The 18,116-nt window shown below is 45.0% G+C and overlaps 14 non-coding genes across 14 annotated transcripts; all 14 read right to left on the bottom strand.

Moving 5' to 3' along the window:
* Nucleotides 1-669: 669 nt before the first annotated feature.
* Nucleotides 670-860, bottom strand: LOC141244556 (U2 spliceosomal RNA). The gene has a single exon (XR_012308471.1). It is a non-coding gene; the product is annotated as a U2 spliceosomal RNA (small nuclear RNA).
* A 1,118-nt stretch (nucleotides 861-1,978) lies between these two features.
* Nucleotides 1,979-2,169, bottom strand: LOC141244555 (U2 spliceosomal RNA). The gene has a single exon (XR_012308470.1). It is a non-coding gene; the product is annotated as a U2 spliceosomal RNA (small nuclear RNA).
* A 1,118-nt stretch (nucleotides 2,170-3,287) lies between these two features.
* LOC141244554 (U2 spliceosomal RNA) lies at nucleotides 3,288-3,478 on the bottom strand. The gene has a single exon (XR_012308469.1). It is a non-coding gene; the product is annotated as a U2 spliceosomal RNA (small nuclear RNA).
* A 1,118-nt stretch (nucleotides 3,479-4,596) lies between these two features.
* LOC141244553 (U2 spliceosomal RNA) lies at nucleotides 4,597-4,787 on the bottom strand. Its single transcript, XR_012308468.1, has one exon. It is a non-coding gene; the product is annotated as a U2 spliceosomal RNA (small nuclear RNA).
* Nucleotides 4,788-5,905: 1,118 nt separating this feature from the next.
* On the bottom strand, nucleotides 5,906-6,096 carry LOC141244552 (U2 spliceosomal RNA). Its single transcript, XR_012308467.1, has one exon. It is a non-coding gene; the product is annotated as a U2 spliceosomal RNA (small nuclear RNA).
* A 1,118-nt stretch (nucleotides 6,097-7,214) lies between these two features.
* On the bottom strand, nucleotides 7,215-7,405 carry LOC141244550 (U2 spliceosomal RNA). Its single transcript, XR_012308465.1, has one exon. It is a non-coding gene; the product is annotated as a U2 spliceosomal RNA (small nuclear RNA).
* Nucleotides 7,406-8,523: 1,118 nt separating this feature from the next.
* LOC141244549 (U2 spliceosomal RNA) lies at nucleotides 8,524-8,714 on the bottom strand. The gene has a single exon (XR_012308464.1). It is a non-coding gene; the product is annotated as a U2 spliceosomal RNA (small nuclear RNA).
* Nucleotides 8,715-9,832: 1,118 nt separating this feature from the next.
* LOC141244548 (U2 spliceosomal RNA) lies at nucleotides 9,833-10,023 on the bottom strand. Its single transcript, XR_012308463.1, has one exon. It is a non-coding gene; the product is annotated as a U2 spliceosomal RNA (small nuclear RNA).
* Nucleotides 10,024-11,141: 1,118 nt separating this feature from the next.
* LOC141244635 (U2 spliceosomal RNA) lies at nucleotides 11,142-11,332 on the bottom strand. Its single transcript, XR_012308548.1, has one exon. It is a non-coding gene; the product is annotated as a U2 spliceosomal RNA (small nuclear RNA).
* Nucleotides 11,333-12,450: 1,118 nt separating this feature from the next.
* LOC141244547 (U2 spliceosomal RNA) lies at nucleotides 12,451-12,641 on the bottom strand. The gene has a single exon (XR_012308462.1). It is a non-coding gene; the product is annotated as a U2 spliceosomal RNA (small nuclear RNA).
* Nucleotides 12,642-13,759: 1,118 nt separating this feature from the next.
* Nucleotides 13,760-13,950, bottom strand: LOC141244546 (U2 spliceosomal RNA). Its single transcript, XR_012308461.1, has one exon. It is a non-coding gene; the product is annotated as a U2 spliceosomal RNA (small nuclear RNA).
* Nucleotides 13,951-15,068: 1,118 nt separating this feature from the next.
* On the bottom strand, nucleotides 15,069-15,259 carry LOC141244545 (U2 spliceosomal RNA). The gene has a single exon (XR_012308460.1). It is a non-coding gene; the product is annotated as a U2 spliceosomal RNA (small nuclear RNA).
* Nucleotides 15,260-16,377: 1,118 nt separating this feature from the next.
* Nucleotides 16,378-16,568, bottom strand: LOC141244544 (U2 spliceosomal RNA). Its single transcript, XR_012308459.1, has one exon. It is a non-coding gene; the product is annotated as a U2 spliceosomal RNA (small nuclear RNA).
* A 1,118-nt stretch (nucleotides 16,569-17,686) lies between these two features.
* Nucleotides 17,687-17,877, bottom strand: LOC141244543 (U2 spliceosomal RNA). Its single transcript, XR_012308458.1, has one exon. It is a non-coding gene; the product is annotated as a U2 spliceosomal RNA (small nuclear RNA).
* Between the last annotated feature and the right edge of the window lie 239 nt (nucleotides 17,878-18,116).

Below are 18,116 nucleotides of genomic sequence, written 5' to 3'. Positions count from 1 at the left end.
CTACTGCAGGCAGGATACCTGGCTGGCTGAATGTCGCTGAGAAGCTCACAGAGACCGCCATAAGCAACAGTTTAACAGAATGCCACAGACTAATCAACCAAACTTTTTGGGTTGGGTTCTCTTTTATAGTCTGCAGGCATTAAATGAAAGAAGTCAGTGTTCCAGCAGAAGGAGACAACGTTTCAGAAAAGGCATTGTAGCAAACCAAAAAAGAAATTTTAAGCGCAGCAGTGTAACCAGCGCACATACCTGTTAGCTCGGGTGAGTTTAAAAGGCTGCTGTTGATAACAAGGGCATTTGCTAAATAGATGGTGTGTGTGCAACAATATACTGAAAGGTCAATTATATTGTGCAGCTTATCTCACCACCTGTAGTTATTTAGGTGAAAGCTCCAAAATGCTTGCCTAATATGTCTGTTTATCCAAAAGGAAGTAGAAAGGGAGAGCTAGAAAGATAGCATTGCATCACATTACATGGCAATGCAATGCACAGTTGCTGAAGTTGAACCAAAATGAGCTTGTAATCTGGCTTCTGCAACTTTGAACATGAAAAATCCAATGAGGAGAAGAAAAGCAGAGCCAAAGAGTCCATCCCAAAATCCGACAAACAAGCAAAATGAACAAAAAACATTGAATTCAATTCTTTCTGATTTTAGAAACTGCATTAAAGAAGGGGTGCACCGGTCCTGGAGATACTGCAATACCAGGTCAATGCGTGGAGTGGACAGAGCAAGCTCTTTTTCCATCTCCCTGTTCTAAAAATCCATTTAATATATGGTCCCCAGATAGGGGACGTATCAGATATTAAACTGATAAGAACAGATACTACACTTGATCTTAGCCAAAAGGCCGAGAAGCGATAACCAGAATTGGTTTCAAACTACGGAGCCACCCAAGGATCCTAAAAAGTCCATTTGTGGAGATGAGCTCCTGGACTCCCGTTAAGAAGACATGTTGTCAACCTCTAGATCCCTTACATGCCTGCACTTTTCGGCTTGCTGCTGCTGCAATCCACGCGTTTTAGATCTGCATAACTCCACCTCTTTAAACACAGCACCTTCACCCCCTGCTGTTCCCACCCGCCTCAACACCGTTGGAAGGGAGGAGAACCAATTAAGGCGGGGGGTGGGGTGGAACGAGCAGCTGTCTACCCTTAGCAGGAGGGCTCCTGATTACATACCTCTCCTGCTGCTGCTGCTGCTGCTGGCTGTCCAGCAGCAGACTGAAGGTGGCTGCTGCTGTGCACAGGTATATAAAGGCTCAGAGCCTATTATGACACGCGCAGCCAGCGTTCCATTGCCACATTCCATCTACTGCAGGCAGGATACCTGGCTGGCTGAATGTCGCTGAGAAGCTCACAGAGACCGCCATAAGCAACAGTTTAACAGAATGCCACAGACTAATCAACCAAACTTTTTGGGTTGGGTTCTCTTTTATAGTCTGCAGGCATTAAATGAAAGAAGTCAGTGTTCCAGCAGAAGGAGACAACGTTTCAGAAAAGGCATTGTAGCAAACCAAAAAAGAAATTTTAAGCGCAGCAGTGTAACCAGCGCACATACCTGTTAGCTCGGGTGAGTTTAAAAGGCTGCTGTTGATAACAAGGGCATTTGCTAAATAGATGGTGTGTGTGCAACAATATACTGAAAGGTCAATTATATTGTGCAGCTTATCTCACCACCTGTAGTTATTTAGGTGAAAGCTCCAAAATGCTTGCCTAATATGTCTGTTTATCCAAAAGGAAGTAGAAAGGGAGAGCTAGAAAGATAGCATTGCATCACATTACATGGCAATGCAATGCACAGTTGCTGAAGTTGAACCAAAATGAGCTTGTAATCTGGCTTCTGCAACTTTGAACATGAAAAATCCAATGAGGAGAAGAAAAGCAGAGCCAAAGAGTCCATCCCAAAATCCGACAAACAAGCAAAATGAACAAAAAACATTGAATTCAATTCTTTCTGATTTTAGAAACTGCATTAAAGAAGGGGTGCACCGGTCCTGGAGATACTGCAATACCAGGTCAATGCGTGGAGTGGACAGAGCAAGCTCTTTTTCCATCTCCCTGTTCTAAAAATCCATTTAATATATGGTCCCCAGATAGGGGACGTATCAGATATTAAACTGATAAGAACAGATACTACACTTGATCTTAGCCAAAAGGCCGAGAAGCGATAACCAGAATTGGTTTCAAACTACGGAGCCACCCAAGGATCCTAAAAAGTCCATTTGTGGAGATGAGCTCCTGGACTCCCGTTAAGAAGACATGTTGTCAACCTCTAGATCCCTTACATGCCTGCACTTTTCGGCTTGCTGCTGCTGCAATCCACGCGTTTTAGATCTGCATAACTCCACCTCTTTAAACACAGCACCTTCACCCCCTGCTGTTCCCACCCGCCTCAACACCGTTGGAAGGGAGGAGAACCAATTAAGGCGGGGGGTGGGGTGGAACGAGCAGCTGTCTACCCTTAGCAGGAGGGCTCCTGATTACATACCTCTCCTGCTGCTGCTGCTGCTGCTGGCTGTCCAGCAGCAGACTGAAGGTGGCTGCTGCTGTGCACAGGTATATAAAGGCTCAGAGCCTATTATGACACGCGCAGCCAGCGTTCCATTGCCACATTCCATCTACTGCAGGCAGGATACCTGGCTGGCTGAATGTCGCTGAGAAGCTCACAGAGACCGCCATAAGCAACAGTTTAACAGAATGCCACAGACTAATCAACCAAACTTTTTGGGTTGGGTTCTCTTTTATAGTCTGCAGGCATTAAATGAAAGAAGTCAGTGTTCCAGCAGAAGGAGACAACGTTTCAGAAAAGGCATTGTAGCAAACCAAAAAAGAAATTTTAAGCGCAGCAGTGTAACCAGCGCACATACCTGTTAGCTCGGGTGAGTTTAAAAGGCTGCTGTTGATAACAAGGGCATTTGCTAAATAGATGGTGTGTGTGCAACAATATACTGAAAGGTCAATTATATTGTGCAGCTTATCTCACCACCTGTAGTTATTTAGGTGAAAGCTCCAAAATGCTTGCCTAATATGTCTGTTTATCCAAAAGGAAGTAGAAAGGGAGAGCTAGAAAGATAGCATTGCATCACATTACATGGCAATGCAATGCACAGTTGCTGAAGTTGAACCAAAATGAGCTTGTAATCTGGCTTCTGCAACTTTGAACATGAAAAATCCAATGAGGAGAAGAAAAGCAGAGCCAAAGAGTCCATCCCAAAATCCGACAAACAAGCAAAATGAACAAAAAACATTGAATTCAATTCTTTCTGATTTTAGAAACTGCATTAAAGAAGGGGTGCACCGGTCCTGGAGATACTGCAATACCAGGTCAATGCGTGGAGTGGACAGAGCAAGCTCTTTTTCCATCTCCCTGTTCTAAAAATCCATTTAATATATGGTCCCCAGATAGGGGACGTATCAGATATTAAACTGATAAGAACAGATACTACACTTGATCTTAGCCAAAAGGCCGAGAAGCGATAACCAGAATTGGTTTCAAACTACGGAGCCACCCAAGGATCCTAAAAAGTCCATTTGTGGAGATGAGCTCCTGGACTCCCGTTAAGAAGACATGTTGTCAACCTCTAGATCCCTTACATGCCTGCACTTTTCGGCTTGCTGCTGCTGCAATCCACGCGTTTTAGATCTGCATAACTCCACCTCTTTAAACACAGCACCTTCACCCCCTGCTGTTCCCACCCGCCTCAACACCGTTGGAAGGGAGGAGAACCAATTAAGGCGGGGGGTGGGGTGGAACGAGCAGCTGTCTACCCTTAGCAGGAGGGCTCCTGATTACATACCTCTCCTGCTGCTGCTGCTGCTGCTGGCTGTCCAGCAGCAGACTGAAGGTGGCTGCTGCTGTGCACAGGTATATAAAGGCTCAGAGCCTATTATGACACGCGCAGCCAGCGTTCCATTGCCACATTCCATCTACTGCAGGCAGGATACCTGGCTGGCTGAATGTCGCTGAGAAGCTCACAGAGACCGCCATAAGCAACAGTTTAACAGAATGCCACAGACTAATCAACCAAACTTTTTGGGTTGGGTTCTCTTTTATAGTCTGCAGGCATTAAATGAAAGAAGTCAGTGTTCCAGCAGAAGGAGACAACGTTTCAGAAAAGGCATTGTAGCAAACCAAAAAAGAAATTTTAAGCGCAGCAGTGTAACCAGCGCACATACCTGTTAGCTCGGGTGAGTTTAAAAGGCTGCTGTTGATAACAAGGGCATTTGCTAAATAGATGGTGTGTGTGCAACAATATACTGAAAGGTCAATTATATTGTGCAGCTTATCTCACCACCTGTAGTTATTTAGGTGAAAGCTCCAAAATGCTTGCCTAATATGTCTGTTTATCCAAAAGGAAGTAGAAAGGGAGAGCTAGAAAGATAGCATTGCATCACATTACATGGCAATGCAATGCACAGTTGCTGAAGTTGAACCAAAATGAGCTTGTAATCTGGCTTCTGCAACTTTGAACATGAAAAATCCAATGAGGAGAAGAAAAGCAGAGCCAAAGAGTCCATCCCAAAATCCGACAAACAAGCAAAATGAACAAAAAACATTGAATTCAATTCTTTCTGATTTTAGAAACTGCATTAAAGAAGGGGTGCACCGGTCCTGGAGATACTGCAATACCAGGTCAATGCGTGGAGTGGACAGAGCAAGCTCTTTTTCCATCTCCCTGTTCTAAAAATCCATTTAATATATGGTCCCCAGATAGGGGACGTATCAGATATTAAACTGATAAGAACAGATACTACACTTGATCTTAGCCAAAAGGCCGAGAAGCGATAACCAGAATTGGTTTCAAACTACGGAGCCACCCAAGGATCCTAAAAAGTCCATTTGTGGAGATGAGCTCCTGGACTCCCGTTAAGAAGACATGTTGTCAACCTCTAGATCCCTTACATGCCTGCACTTTTCGGCTTGCTGCTGCTGCAATCCACGCGTTTTAGATCTGCATAACTCCACCTCTTTAAACACAGCACCTTCACCCCCTGCTGTTCCCACCCGCCTCAACACCGTTGGAAGGGAGGAGAACCAATTAAGGCGGGGGGTGGGGTGGAACGAGCAGCTGTCTACCCTTAGCAGGAGGGCTCCTGATTACATACCTCTCCTGCTGCTGCTGCTGCTGCTGGCTGTCCAGCAGCAGACTGAAGGTGGCTGCTGCTGTGCACAGGTATATAAAGGCTCAGAGCCTATTATGACACGCGCAGCCAGCGTTCCATTGCCACATTCCATCTACTGCAGGCAGGATACCTGGCTGGCTGAATGTCGCTGAGAAGCTCACAGAGACCGCCATAAGCAACAGTTTAACAGAATGCCACAGACTAATCAACCAAACTTTTTGGGTTGGGTTCTCTTTTATAGTCTGCAGGCATTAAATGAAAGAAGTCAGTGTTCCAGCAGAAGGAGACAACGTTTCAGAAAAGGCATTGTAGCAAACCAAAAAAGAAATTTTAAGCGCAGCAGTGTAACCAGCGCACATACCTGTTAGCTCGGGTGAGTTTAAAAGGCTGCTGTTGATAACAAGGGCATTTGCTAAATAGATGGTGTGTGTGCAACAATATACTGAAAGGTCAATTATATTGTGCAGCTTATCTCACCACCTGTAGTTATTTAGGTGAAAGCTCCAAAATGCTTGCCTAATATGTCTGTTTATCCAAAAGGAAGTAGAAAGGGAGAGCTAGAAAGATAGCATTGCATCACATTACATGGCAATGCAATGCACAGTTGCTGAAGTTGAACCAAAATGAGCTTGTAATCTGGCTTCTGCAACTTTGAACATGAAAAATCCAATGAGGAGAAGAAAAGCAGAGCCAAAGAGTCCATCCCAAAATCCGACAAACAAGCAAAATGAACAAAAAACATTGAATTCAATTCTTTCTGATTTTAGAAACTGCATTAAAGAAGGGGTGCACCGGTCCTGGAGATACTGCAATACCAGGTCAATGCGTGGAGTGGACAGAGCAAGCTCTTTTTCCATCTCCCTGTTCTAAAAATCCATTTAATATATGGTCCCCAGATAGGGGACGTATCAGATATTAAACTGATAAGAACAGATACTACACTTGATCTTAGCCAAAAGGCCGAGAAGCGATAACCAGAATTGGTTTCAAACTACGGAGCCACCCAAGGATCCTAAAAAGTCCATTTGTGGAGATGAGCTCCTGGACTCCCGTTAAGAAGACATGTTGTCAACCTCTAGATCCCTTACATGCCTGCACTTTTCGGCTTGCTGCTGCTGCAATCCACGCGTTTTAGATCTGCATAACTCCACCTCTTTAAACACAGCACCTTCACCCCCTGCTGTTCCCACCCGCCTCAACACCGTTGGAAGGGAGGAGAACCAATTAAGGCGGGGGGTGGGGTGGAACGAGCAGCTGTCTACCCTTAGCAGGAGGGCTCCTGATTACATACCTCTCCTGCTGCTGCTGCTGCTGCTGGCTGTCCAGCAGCAGACTGAAGGTGGCTGCTGCTGTGCACAGGTATATAAAGGCTCAGAGCCTATTATGACACGCGCAGCCAGCGTTCCATTGCCACATTCCATCTACTGCAGGCAGGATACCTGGCTGGCTGAATGTCGCTGAGAAGCTCACAGAGACCGCCATAAGCAACAGTTTAACAGAATGCCACAGACTAATCAACCAAACTTTTTGGGTTGGGTTCTCTTTTATAGTCTGCAGGCATTAAATGAAAGAAGTCAGTGTTCCAGCAGAAGGAGACAACGTTTCAGAAAAGGCATTGTAGCAAACCAAAAAAGAAATTTTAAGCGCAGCAGTGTAACCAGCGCACATACCTGTTAGCTCGGGTGAGTTTAAAAGGCTGCTGTTGATAACAAGGGCATTTGCTAAATAGATGGTGTGTGTGCAACAATATACTGAAAGGTCAATTATATTGTGCAGCTTATCTCACCACCTGTAGTTATTTAGGTGAAAGCTCCAAAATGCTTGCCTAATATGTCTGTTTATCCAAAAGGAAGTAGAAAGGGAGAGCTAGAAAGATAGCATTGCATCACATTACATGGCAATGCAATGCACAGTTGCTGAAGTTGAACCAAAATGAGCTTGTAATCTGGCTTCTGCAACTTTGAACATGAAAAATCCAATGAGGAGAAGAAAAGCAGAGCCAAAGAGTCCATCCCAAAATCCGACAAACAAGCAAAATGAACAAAAAACATTGAATTCAATTCTTTCTGATTTTAGAAACTGCATTAAAGAAGGGGTGCACCGGTCCTGGAGATACTGCAATACCAGGTCAATGCGTGGAGTGGACAGAGCAAGCTCTTTTTCCATCTCCCTGTTCTAAAAATCCATTTAATATATGGTCCCCAGATAGGGGACGTATCAGATATTAAACTGATAAGAACAGATACTACACTTGATCTTAGCCAAAAGGCCGAGAAGCGATAACCAGAATTGGTTTCAAACTACGGAGCCACCCAAGGATCCTAAAAAGTCCATTTGTGGAGATGAGCTCCTGGACTCCCGTTAAGAAGACATGTTGTCAACCTCTAGATCCCTTACATGCCTGCACTTTTCGGCTTGCTGCTGCTGCAATCCACGCGTTTTAGATCTGCATAACTCCACCTCTTTAAACACAGCACCTTCACCCCCTGCTGTTCCCACCCGCCTCAACACCGTTGGAAGGGAGGAGAACCAATTAAGGCGGGGGGTGGGGTGGAACGAGCAGCTGTCTACCCTTAGCAGGAGGGCTCCTGATTACATACCTCTCCTGCTGCTGCTGCTGCTGCTGGCTGTCCAGCAGCAGACTGAAGGTGGCTGCTGCTGTGCACAGGTATATAAAGGCTCAGAGCCTATTATGACACGCGCAGCCAGCGTTCCATTGCCACATTCCATCTACTGCAGGCAGGATACCTGGCTGGCTGAATGTCGCTGAGAAGCTCACAGAGACCGCCATAAGCAACAGTTTAACAGAATGCCACAGACTAATCAACCAAACTTTTTGGGTTGGGTTCTCTTTTATAGTCTGCAGGCATTAAATGAAAGAAGTCAGTGTTCCAGCAGAAGGAGACAACGTTTCAGAAAAGGCATTGTAGCAAACCAAAAAAGAAATTTTAAGCGCAGCAGTGTAACCAGCGCACATACCTGTTAGCTCGGGTGAGTTTAAAAGGCTGCTGTTGATAACAAGGGCATTTGCTAAATAGATGGTGTGTGTGCAACAATATACTGAAAGGTCAATTATATTGTGCAGCTTATCTCACCACCTGTAGTTATTTAGGTGAAAGCTCCAAAATGCTTGCCTAATATGTCTGTTTATCCAAAAGGAAGTAGAAAGGGAGAGCTAGAAAGATAGCATTGCATCACATTACATGGCAATGCAATGCACAGTTGCTGAAGTTGAACCAAAATGAGCTTGTAATCTGGCTTCTGCAACTTTGAACATGAAAAATCCAATGAGGAGAAGAAAAGCAGAGCCAAAGAGTCCATCCCAAAATCCGACAAACAAGCAAAATGAACAAAAAACATTGAATTCAATTCTTTCTGATTTTAGAAACTGCATTAAAGAAGGGGTGCACCGGTCCTGGAGATACTGCAATACCAGGTCAATGCGTGGAGTGGACAGAGCAAGCTCTTTTTCCATCTCCCTGTTCTAAAAATCCATTTAATATATGGTCCCCAGATAGGGGACGTATCAGATATTAAACTGATAAGAACAGATACTACACTTGATCTTAGCCAAAAGGCCGAGAAGCGATAACCAGAATTGGTTTCAAACTACGGAGCCACCCAAGGATCCTAAAAAGTCCATTTGTGGAGATGAGCTCCTGGACTCCCGTTAAGAAGACATGTTGTCAACCTCTAGATCCCTTACATGCCTGCACTTTTCAGCTTGCTGCTGCTGCAATCCACGCGTTTTAGATCTGCATAACTCCACCTCTTTAAACACAGCACCTTCACCCCCTGCTGTTCCCACCCGCCTCAACACCGTTGGAAGGGAGGAGAACCAATTAAGGCGGGGGGTGGGGTGGAACGAGCAGCTGTCTACCCTTAGCAGGAGGGCTCCTGATTACATACCTCTCCTGCTGCTGCTGCTGCTGCTGGCTGTCCAGCAGCAGACTGAAGGTGGCTGCTGCTGTGCACAGGTATATAAAGGCTCAGAGCCTATTATGACACGCGCAGCCAGCGTTCCATTGCCACATTCCATCTACTGCAGGCAGGATACCTGGCTGGCTGAATGTCGCTGAGAAGCTCACAGAGACCGCCATAAGCAACAGTTTAACAGAATGCCACAGACTAATCAACCAAACTTTTTGGGTTGGGTTCTCTTTTATAGTCTGCAGGCATTAAATGAAAGAAGTCAGTGTTCCAGCAGAAGGAGACAACGTTTCAGAAAAGGCATTGTAGCAAACCAAAAAAGAAATTTTAAGCGCAGCAGTGTAACCAGCGCACATACCTGTTAGCTCGGGTGAGTTTAAAAGGCTGCTGTTGATAACAAGGGCATTTGCTAAATAGATGGTGTGTGTGCAACAATATACTGAAAGGTCAATTATATTGTGCAGCTTATCTCACCACCTGTAGTTATTTAGGTGAAAGCTCCAAAATGCTTGCCTAATATGTCTGTTTATCCAAAAGGAAGTAGAAAGGGAGAGCTAGAAAGATAGCATTGCATCACATTACATGGCAATGCAATGCACAGTTGCTGAAGTTGAACCAAAATGAGCTTGTAATCTGGCTTCTGCAACTTTGAACATGAAAAATCCAATGAGGAGAAGAAAAGCAGAGCCAAAGAGTCCATCCCAAAATCCGACAAACAAGCAAAATGAACAAAAAACATTGAATTCAATTCTTTCTGATTTTAGAAACTGCATTAAAGAAGGGGTGCACCGGTCCTGGAGATACTGCAATACCAGGTCAATGCGTGGAGTGGACAGAGCAAGCTCTTTTTCCATCTCCCTGTTCTAAAAATCCATTTAATATATGGTCCCCAGATAGGGGACGTATCAGATATTAAACTGATAAGAACAGATACTACACTTGATCTTAGCCAAAAGGCCGAGAAGCGATAACCAGAATTGGTTTCAAACTACGGAGCCACCCAAGGATCCTAAAAAGTCCATTTGTGGAGATGAGCTCCTGGACTCCCGTTAAGAAGACATGTTGTCAACCTCTAGATCCCTTACATGCCTGCACTTTTCGGCTTGCTGCTGCTGCAATCCACGCGTTTTAGATCTGCATAACTCCACCTCTTTAAACACAGCACCTTCACCCCCTGCTGTTCCCACCCGCCTCAACACCGTTGGAAGGGAGGAGAACCAATTAAGGCGGGGGGTGGGGTGGAACGAGCAGCTGTCTACCCTTAGCAGGAGGGCTCCTGATTACATACCTCTCCTGCTGCTGCTGCTGCTGCTGGCTGTCCAGCAGCAGACTGAAGGTGGCTGCTGCTGTGCACAGGTATATAAAGGCTCAGAGCCTATTATGACACGCGCAGCCAGCGTTCCATTGCCACATTCCATCTACTGCAGGCAGGATACCTGGCTGGCTGAATGTCGCTGAGAAGCTCACAGAGACCGCCATAAGCAACAGTTTAACAGAATGCCACAGACTAATCAACCAAACTTTTTGGGTTGGGTTCTCTTTTATAGTCTGCAGGCATTAAATGAAAGAAGTCAGTGTTCCAGCAGAAGGAGACAACGTTTCAGAAAAGGCATTGTAGCAAACCAAAAAAGAAATTTTAAGCGCAGCAGTGTAACCAGCGCACATACCTGTTAGCTCGGGTGAGTTTAAAAGGCTGCTGTTGATAACAAGGGCATTTGCTAAATAGATGGTGTGTGTGCAACAATATACTGAAAGGTCAATTATATTGTGCAGCTTATCTCACCACCTGTAGTTATTTAGGTGAAAGCTCCAAAATGCTTGCCTAATATGTCTGTTTATCCAAAAGGAAGTAGAAAGGGAGAGCTAGAAAGATAGCATTGCATCACATTACATGGCAATGCAATGCACAGTTGCTGAAGTTGAACCAAAATGAGCTTGTAATCTGGCTTCTGCAACTTTGAACATGAAAAATCCAATGAGGAGAAGAAAAGCAGAGCCAAAGAGTCCATCCCAAAATCCGACAAACAAGCAAAATGAACAAAAAACATTGAATTCAATTCTTTCTGATTTTAGAAACTGCATTAAAGAAGGGGTGCACCGGTCCTGGAGATACTGCAATACCAGGTCAATGCGTGGAGTGGACAGAGCAAGCTCTTTTTCCATCTCCCTGTTCTAAAAATCCATTTAATATATGGTCCCCAGATAGGGGACGTATCATATATTAAACTGATAAGAACAGATACTACACTTGATCTTAGCCAAAAGGCCGAGAAGCGATAACCAGAATTGGTTTCAAACTACGGAGCCACCCAAGGATCCTAAAAAGTCCATTTGTGGAGATGAGCTCCTGGACTCCCGTTAAGAAGACATGTTGTCAACCTCTAGATCCCTTACATGCCTGCACTTTTCGGCTTGCTGCTGCTGCAATCCACGCGTTTTAGATCTGCATAACTCCACCTCTTTAAACACAGCACCTTCACCCCCTGCTGTTCCCACCCGCCTCAACACCGTTGGAAGGGAGGAGAACCAATTAAGGCGGGGGGTGGGGTGGAACGAGCAGCTGTCTACCCTTAGCAGGAGGGCTCCTGATTACATACCTCTCCTGCTGCTGCTGCTGCTGCTGGCTGTCCAGCAGCAGACTGAAGGTGGCTGCTGCTGTGCACAGGTATATAAAGGCTCAGAGCCTATTATGACACGCGCAGCCAGCGTTCCATTGCCACATTCCATCTACTGCAGGCAGGATACCTGGCTGGCTGAATGTCGCTGAGAAGCTCACAGAGACCGCCATAAGCAACAGTTTAACAGAATGCCACAGACTAATCAACCAAACTTTTTGGGTTGGGTTCTCTTTTATAGTCTGCAGGCATTAAATGAAAGAAGTCAGTGTTCCAGCAGAAGGAGACAACGTTTCAGAAAAGGCATTGTAGCAAACCAAAAAAGAAATTTTAAGCGCAGCAGTGTAACCAGCGCACATACCTGTTAGCTCGGGTGAGTTTAAAAGGCTGCTGTTGATAACAAGGGCATTTGCTAAATAGATGGTGTGTGTGCAACAATATACTGAAAGGTCAATTATATTGTGCAGCTTATCTCACCACCTGTAGTTATTTAGGTGAAAGCTCCAAAATGCTTGCCTAATATGTCTGTTTATCCAAAAGGAAGTAGAAAGGGAGAGCTAGAAAGATAGCATTGCATCACATTACATGGCAATGCAATGCACAGTTGCTGAAGTTGAACCAAAATGAGCTTGTAATCTGGCTTCTGCAACTTTGAACATGAAAAATCCAATGAGGAGAAGAAAAGCAGAGCCAAAGAGTCCATCCCAAAATCCGACAAACAAGCAAAATGAACAAAAAACATTGAATTCAATTCTTTCTGATTTTAGAAACTGCATTAAAGAAGGGGTGCACCGGTCCTGGAGATACTGCAATACCAGGTCAATGCGTGGAGTGGACAGAGCAAGCTCTTTTTCCATCTCCCTGTTCTAAAAATCCATTTAATATATGGTCCCCAGATAGGGGACGTATCAGATATTAAACTGATAAGAACAGATACTACACTTGATCTTAGCCAAAAGGCCGAGAAGCGATAACCAGAATTGGTTTCAAACTACGGAGCCACCCAAGGATCCTAAAAAGTCCATTTGTGGAGATGAGCTCCTGGACTCCCGTTAAGAAGACATGTTGTCAACCTCTAGATCCCTTACATGCCTGCACTTTTCGGCTTGCTGCTGCTGCAATCCACGCGTTTTAGATCTGCATAACTCCACCTCTTTAAACACAGCACCTTCACCCCCTGCTGTTCCCACCCGCCTCAACACCGTTGGAAGGGAGGAGAACCAATTAAGGCGGGGGGTGGGGTGGAACGAGCAGCTGTCTACCCTTAGCAGGAGGGCTCCTGATTACATACCTCTCCTGCTGCTGCTGCTGCTGCTGGCTGTCCAGCAGCAGACTGAAGGTGGCTGCTGCTGTGCACAGGTATATAAAGGCTCAGAGCCTATTATGACACGCGCAGCCAGCGTTCCATTGCCACATTCCATCTACTGCAGGCAGGATACCTGGCTGGCTGAATGTCGCTGAGAAGCTCACAGAGACCGCCATAAGCAACAGTTTAACAGAATGCCACAGACTAATCAACCAAACTTTTTGGGTTGGGTTCTCTTTTATAGTCTGCAGGCATTAAATGAAAGAAGTCAGTGTTCCAGCAGAAGGAGACAACGTTTCAGAAAAGGCATTGTAGCAAACCAAAAAAGAAATTTTAAGCGCAGCAGTGTAACCAGCGCACATACCTGTTAGCTCGGGTGAGTTTAAAAGGCTGCTGTTGATAACAAGGGCATTTGCTAAATAGATGGTGTGTGTGCAACAATATACTGAAAGGTCAATTATATTGTGCAGCTTATCTCACCACCTGTAGTTATTTAGGTGAAAGCTCCAAAATGCTTGCCTAATATGTCTGTTTATCCAAAAGGAAGTAGAAAGGGAGAGCTAGAAAGATAGCATTGCATCACATTACATGGCAATGCAATGCACAGTTGCTGAAGTTGAACCAAAATGAGCTTGTAATCTGGCTTCTGCAACTTTGAACATGAAAAATCCAATGAGGAGAAGAAAAGCAGAGCCAAAGAGTCCATCCCAAAATCCGACAAACAAGCAAAATGAACAAAAAACATTGAATTCAATTCTTTCTGATTTTAGAAACTGCATTAAAGAAGGGGTGCACCGGTCCTGGAGATACTGCAATACCAGGTCAATGCGTGGAGTGGACAGAGCAAGCTCTTTTTCCATCTCCCTGTTCTAAAAATCCATTTAATATATGGTCCCCAGATAGGGGACGTATCAGATATTAAACTGATAAGAACAGATACTACACTTGATCTTAGCCAAAAGGCCGAGAAGCGATAACCAGAATTGGTTTCAAACTACGGAGCCACCCAAGGATCCTAAAAAGTCCATTTGTGGAGATGAGCTCCTGGACTCCCGTTAAGAAGACATGTTGTCAACCTCTAGATCCCTTACATGCCTGCACTTTTCGGCTTGCTGCTGCTGCAATCCACGCGTTTTAGATCTGCATAACTCCACCTCTTTAAACACAGCACCTTCACCCCCTGCTGTTCCCACCCGCCTCAACACCGTTGGAAGGGAGGAGAACCAATTAAGGCGGGGGGTGGGGTGGAACGAGCAGCTGTCTACCCTTAGCAGGAGGGCTCCTGATTACATACCTCTCCTGCTGCTGCTGCTGCTGCTGGCTGTCCAGCAGCAGACTGAAGGTGGCTGCTGCTGTGCACAGGTATATAAAGGCTCAGAGCCTATTATGACACGCGCAGCCAGCGTTCCATTGCCACATTCCATCTACTGCAGGCAGGATACCTGGCTGGCTGAATGTCGCTGAGAAGCTCACAGAGACCGCCATAAGCAACAGTTTAACAGAATGCCACAGACTAATCAACCAAACTTTTTGGGTTGGGTTCTCTTTTATAGTCTGCAGGCATTAAATGAAAGAAGTCAGTGTTCCAGCAGAAGGAGACAACGTTTCAGAAAAGGCATTGTAGCAAACCAAAAAAGAAATTTTAAGCGCAGCAGTGTAACCAGCGCACATACCTGTTAGCTCGGGTGAGTTTAAAAGGCTGCTGTTGATAACAAGGGCATTTGCTAAATAGATGGTGTGTGTGCAACAATATACTGAAAGGTCAATTATATTGTGCAGCTTATCTCACCACCTGTAGTTATTTAGGTGAAAGCTCCAAAATGCTTGCCTAATATGTCTGTTTATCCAAAAGGAAGTAGAAAGGGAGAGCTAGAAAGATAGCATTGCATCACATTACATGGCAATGCAATGCACAGTTGCTGAAGTTGAACCAAAATGAGCTTGTAATCTGGCTTCTGCAACTTTGAACATGAAAAATCCAATGAGGAGAAGAAAAGCAGAGCCAAAGAGTCCATCCCAAAATCCGACAAACAAGCAAAATGAACAAAAAACATTGAATTCAATTCTTTCTGATTTTAGAAACTGCATTAAAGAAGGGGTGCACCGGTCCTGGAGATACTGCAATACCAGGTCAATGCGTGGAGTGGACAGAGCAAGCTCTTTTTCCATCTCCCTGTTCTAAAAATCCATTTAATATATGGTCCCCAGATAGGGGACGTATCAGATATTAAACTGATAAGAACAGATACTACACTTGATCTTAGCCAAAAGGCCGAGAAGCGATAACCAGAATTGGTTTCAAACTACGGAGCCACCCAAGGATCCTAAAAAGTCCATTTGTGGAGATGAGCTCCTGGACTCCCGTTAAGAAGACATGTTGTCAACCTCTAGATCCCTTACATGCCTGCACTTTTCGGCTTGCTGCTGCTGCAATCCACGCGTTTTAGATCTGCATAACTCCACCTCTTTAAACACAGCACCTTCACCCCCTGCTGTTCCCACCCGCCTCAACACCGTTGGAAGGGAGGAGAACCAATTAAGGCGGGGGGTGGGGTGGAACGAGCAGCTGTCTACCCTTAGCAGGAGGGCTCCTGATTACATACCTCTCCTGCTGCTGCTGCTGCTGCTGGCTGTCCAGCAGCAGACTGAAGGTGGCTGCTGCTGTGCACAGGTATATAAAGGCTCAGAGCCTATTATGACACGCGCAGCCAGCGTTCCATTGCCACATTCCATCTACTGCAGGCAGGATACCTGGCTGGCTGAATGTCGCTGAGAAGCTCACAGAGACCGCCATAAGCAACAGTTTAACAGAATGCCACAGACTAATCAACCAAACTTTTTGGGTTGGGTTCTCTTTTATAGTCTGCAGGCATTAAATGAAAGAAGTCAGTGTTCCAGCAGAAGGAGACAACGTTTCAGAAAAGGCATTGTAGCAAACCAAAAAAGAAATTTTAAGCGCAGCAGTGTAACCAGCGCACATACCTGTTAGCTCGGGTGAGTTTAAAAGGCTGCTGTTGATAACAAGGGCATTTGCTAAATAGATGGTGTGTGTGCAACAATATACTGAAAGGTCAATTATATTGTGCAGCTTATCTCACCACCTGTAGTTATTTAGGTGAAAGCTCCAAAATGCTTGCCTAATATGTCTGTTTATCCAAAAGGAAGTAGAAAGGGAGAGCTAGAAAGATAGCATTGCATCACATTACATGGCAATGCAATGCACAGTTGCTGAAGTTGAACCAAAATGAGCTTGTAATCTGGCTTCTGCAACTTTGAACATGAAAAATCCAATGAGGAGAAGAAAAGCAGAGCCAAAGAGTCCATCCCAAAATCCGACAAACAAGCAAAATGAACAAAAAACATTGAATTCAATTCTTTCTGATTTTAGAAACTGCATTAAAGAAGGGGTGCACCGGTCCTGGAGATACTGCAATACCAGGTCAATGCGTGGAGTGGACAGAGCAAGCTCTTTTTCCATCTCCCTGTTCTAAAAATCCATTTAATATATGGTCCCCAGATAGGGGACGTATCAGATATTAAACTGATAAGAACAGATACTACACTTGATCTTAGCCAAAAGGCCGAGAAGCGATAACCAGAATTGGTTTCAAACTACGGAGCCACCCAAGGATCCTAAAAAGTCCATTTGTGGAGATGAGCTCCTGGACTCCCGTTAAGAAGACATGTTGTCAACCTCTAGATCCCTTACATGCCTGCACTTTTCGGCTTGCTGCTGCTGCAATCCACGCGTTTTAGATCTGCATAACTCCACCTCTTTAAACACAGCACCTTCACCCCCTGCTGTTCCCACCCGCCTCAACACCGTTGGAAGGGAGGAGAACCAATTAAGGCGGGGGGTGGGGTGGAACGAGCAGCTGTCTACCCTTAGCAGGAGGGCTCCTGATTACATACCTCTCCTGCTGCTGCTGCTGCTGCTGGCTGTCCAGCAGCAGACTGAAGGTGGCTGCTGCTGTGCACAGGTATATAAAGGCTCAGAGCCTATTATGACACGCGCAGCCAGCGTTCCATTGCCACATTCCATCTACTGCAGGCAGGATACCTGGCTGGCTGAATGTCGCTGAGAAGCTCACAGAGACCGCCATAAGCAACAGTTTAACAGAATGCCACAGACTAATCAACCAAACTTTTTGGGTTGGGTTCTCTTTTATAGTCTGCAGGCATTAAATGAAAGAAGTCAGTGTTCCAGCAGAAGGAGACAACGTTTCAGAAAAGGCATTGTAGCAAACCAAAAAAGAAATTTTAAGCGCAGCAGTGTAACCAGCGCACATACCTGTTAGCTCGGGTGAGTTTAAAAGGCTGCTGTTGATAACAAGGGCATTTGCTAAATAGATGGTGTGTGTGCAACAATATACTGAAAGGTCAATTATATTGTGCAGCTTATCTCACCACCTGTAGTTATTTAGGTGAAAGCTCCAAAATGCTTGCCTAATATGTCTGTTTATCCAAAAGGAAGTAGAAAGGGAGAGCTAGAAAGATAGCATTGCATCACATTACATGGCAATGCAATGCACAGTTGCTGAAGTTGAACCAAAATGAGCTTGTAATCTGGCTTCTGCAACTTTGAACATGAAAAATCCAATGAGGAGAAGAAAAGCAGAGCCAAAGAGTCCATCCCAAAATCCGACAAACAAGCAAAATGAACAAAAAACATTGAATTCAATTCTTTCTGATTTTAGAAACTGCATTAAAGAAGGGGTGCACCGGTCCTGGAGATACTGCAATACCAGGTCAATGCGTGGAGTGGACAGAGCAAGCTCTTTTTCCATCTCCCTGTTCTAAAAATCCATTTAATATATGGTCCCCAGATAGGGGACGTATCAGATATTAAACTGATAAGAACAGATACTACACTTGATCTTAGCCAAAAGGCCGAGAAGCGATAACCAGAATTGGTTTCAAACTACGGAGCCACCCAAGGATCCTAAAAAGTCCATTTGTGGAGATGAGCTCCTGGACTCCCGTTAAGAAGACATGTTGTCAACCTCTAGATCCCTTACATGCCTGCACTTTTCGGCTTGCTGCTGCTGCAATCCACGCGTTTTAGATCTGCATAACTCCACCTCTTTAAACACAGCACCTTCACCCCCTGCTGTTCCCACCCGCCTCAACACCGTTGGAAG

This window comes from Phyllobates terribilis, unplaced genomic scaffold (assembly GCF_046119375.1).
Source record: "Phyllobates terribilis strain yellow unplaced genomic scaffold, ASM4611937v1 Scaffold_1598__1_contigs__length_248474, whole genome shotgun sequence".
NCBI classification, from domain to species: domain Eukaryota; kingdom Metazoa; phylum Chordata; class Amphibia; order Anura; family Dendrobatidae; genus Phyllobates; species Phyllobates terribilis.
The sequence above is the reverse complement of the archived record's forward strand: the minus strand, read 5'-3'. Positions and strand labels throughout refer to the sequence as shown.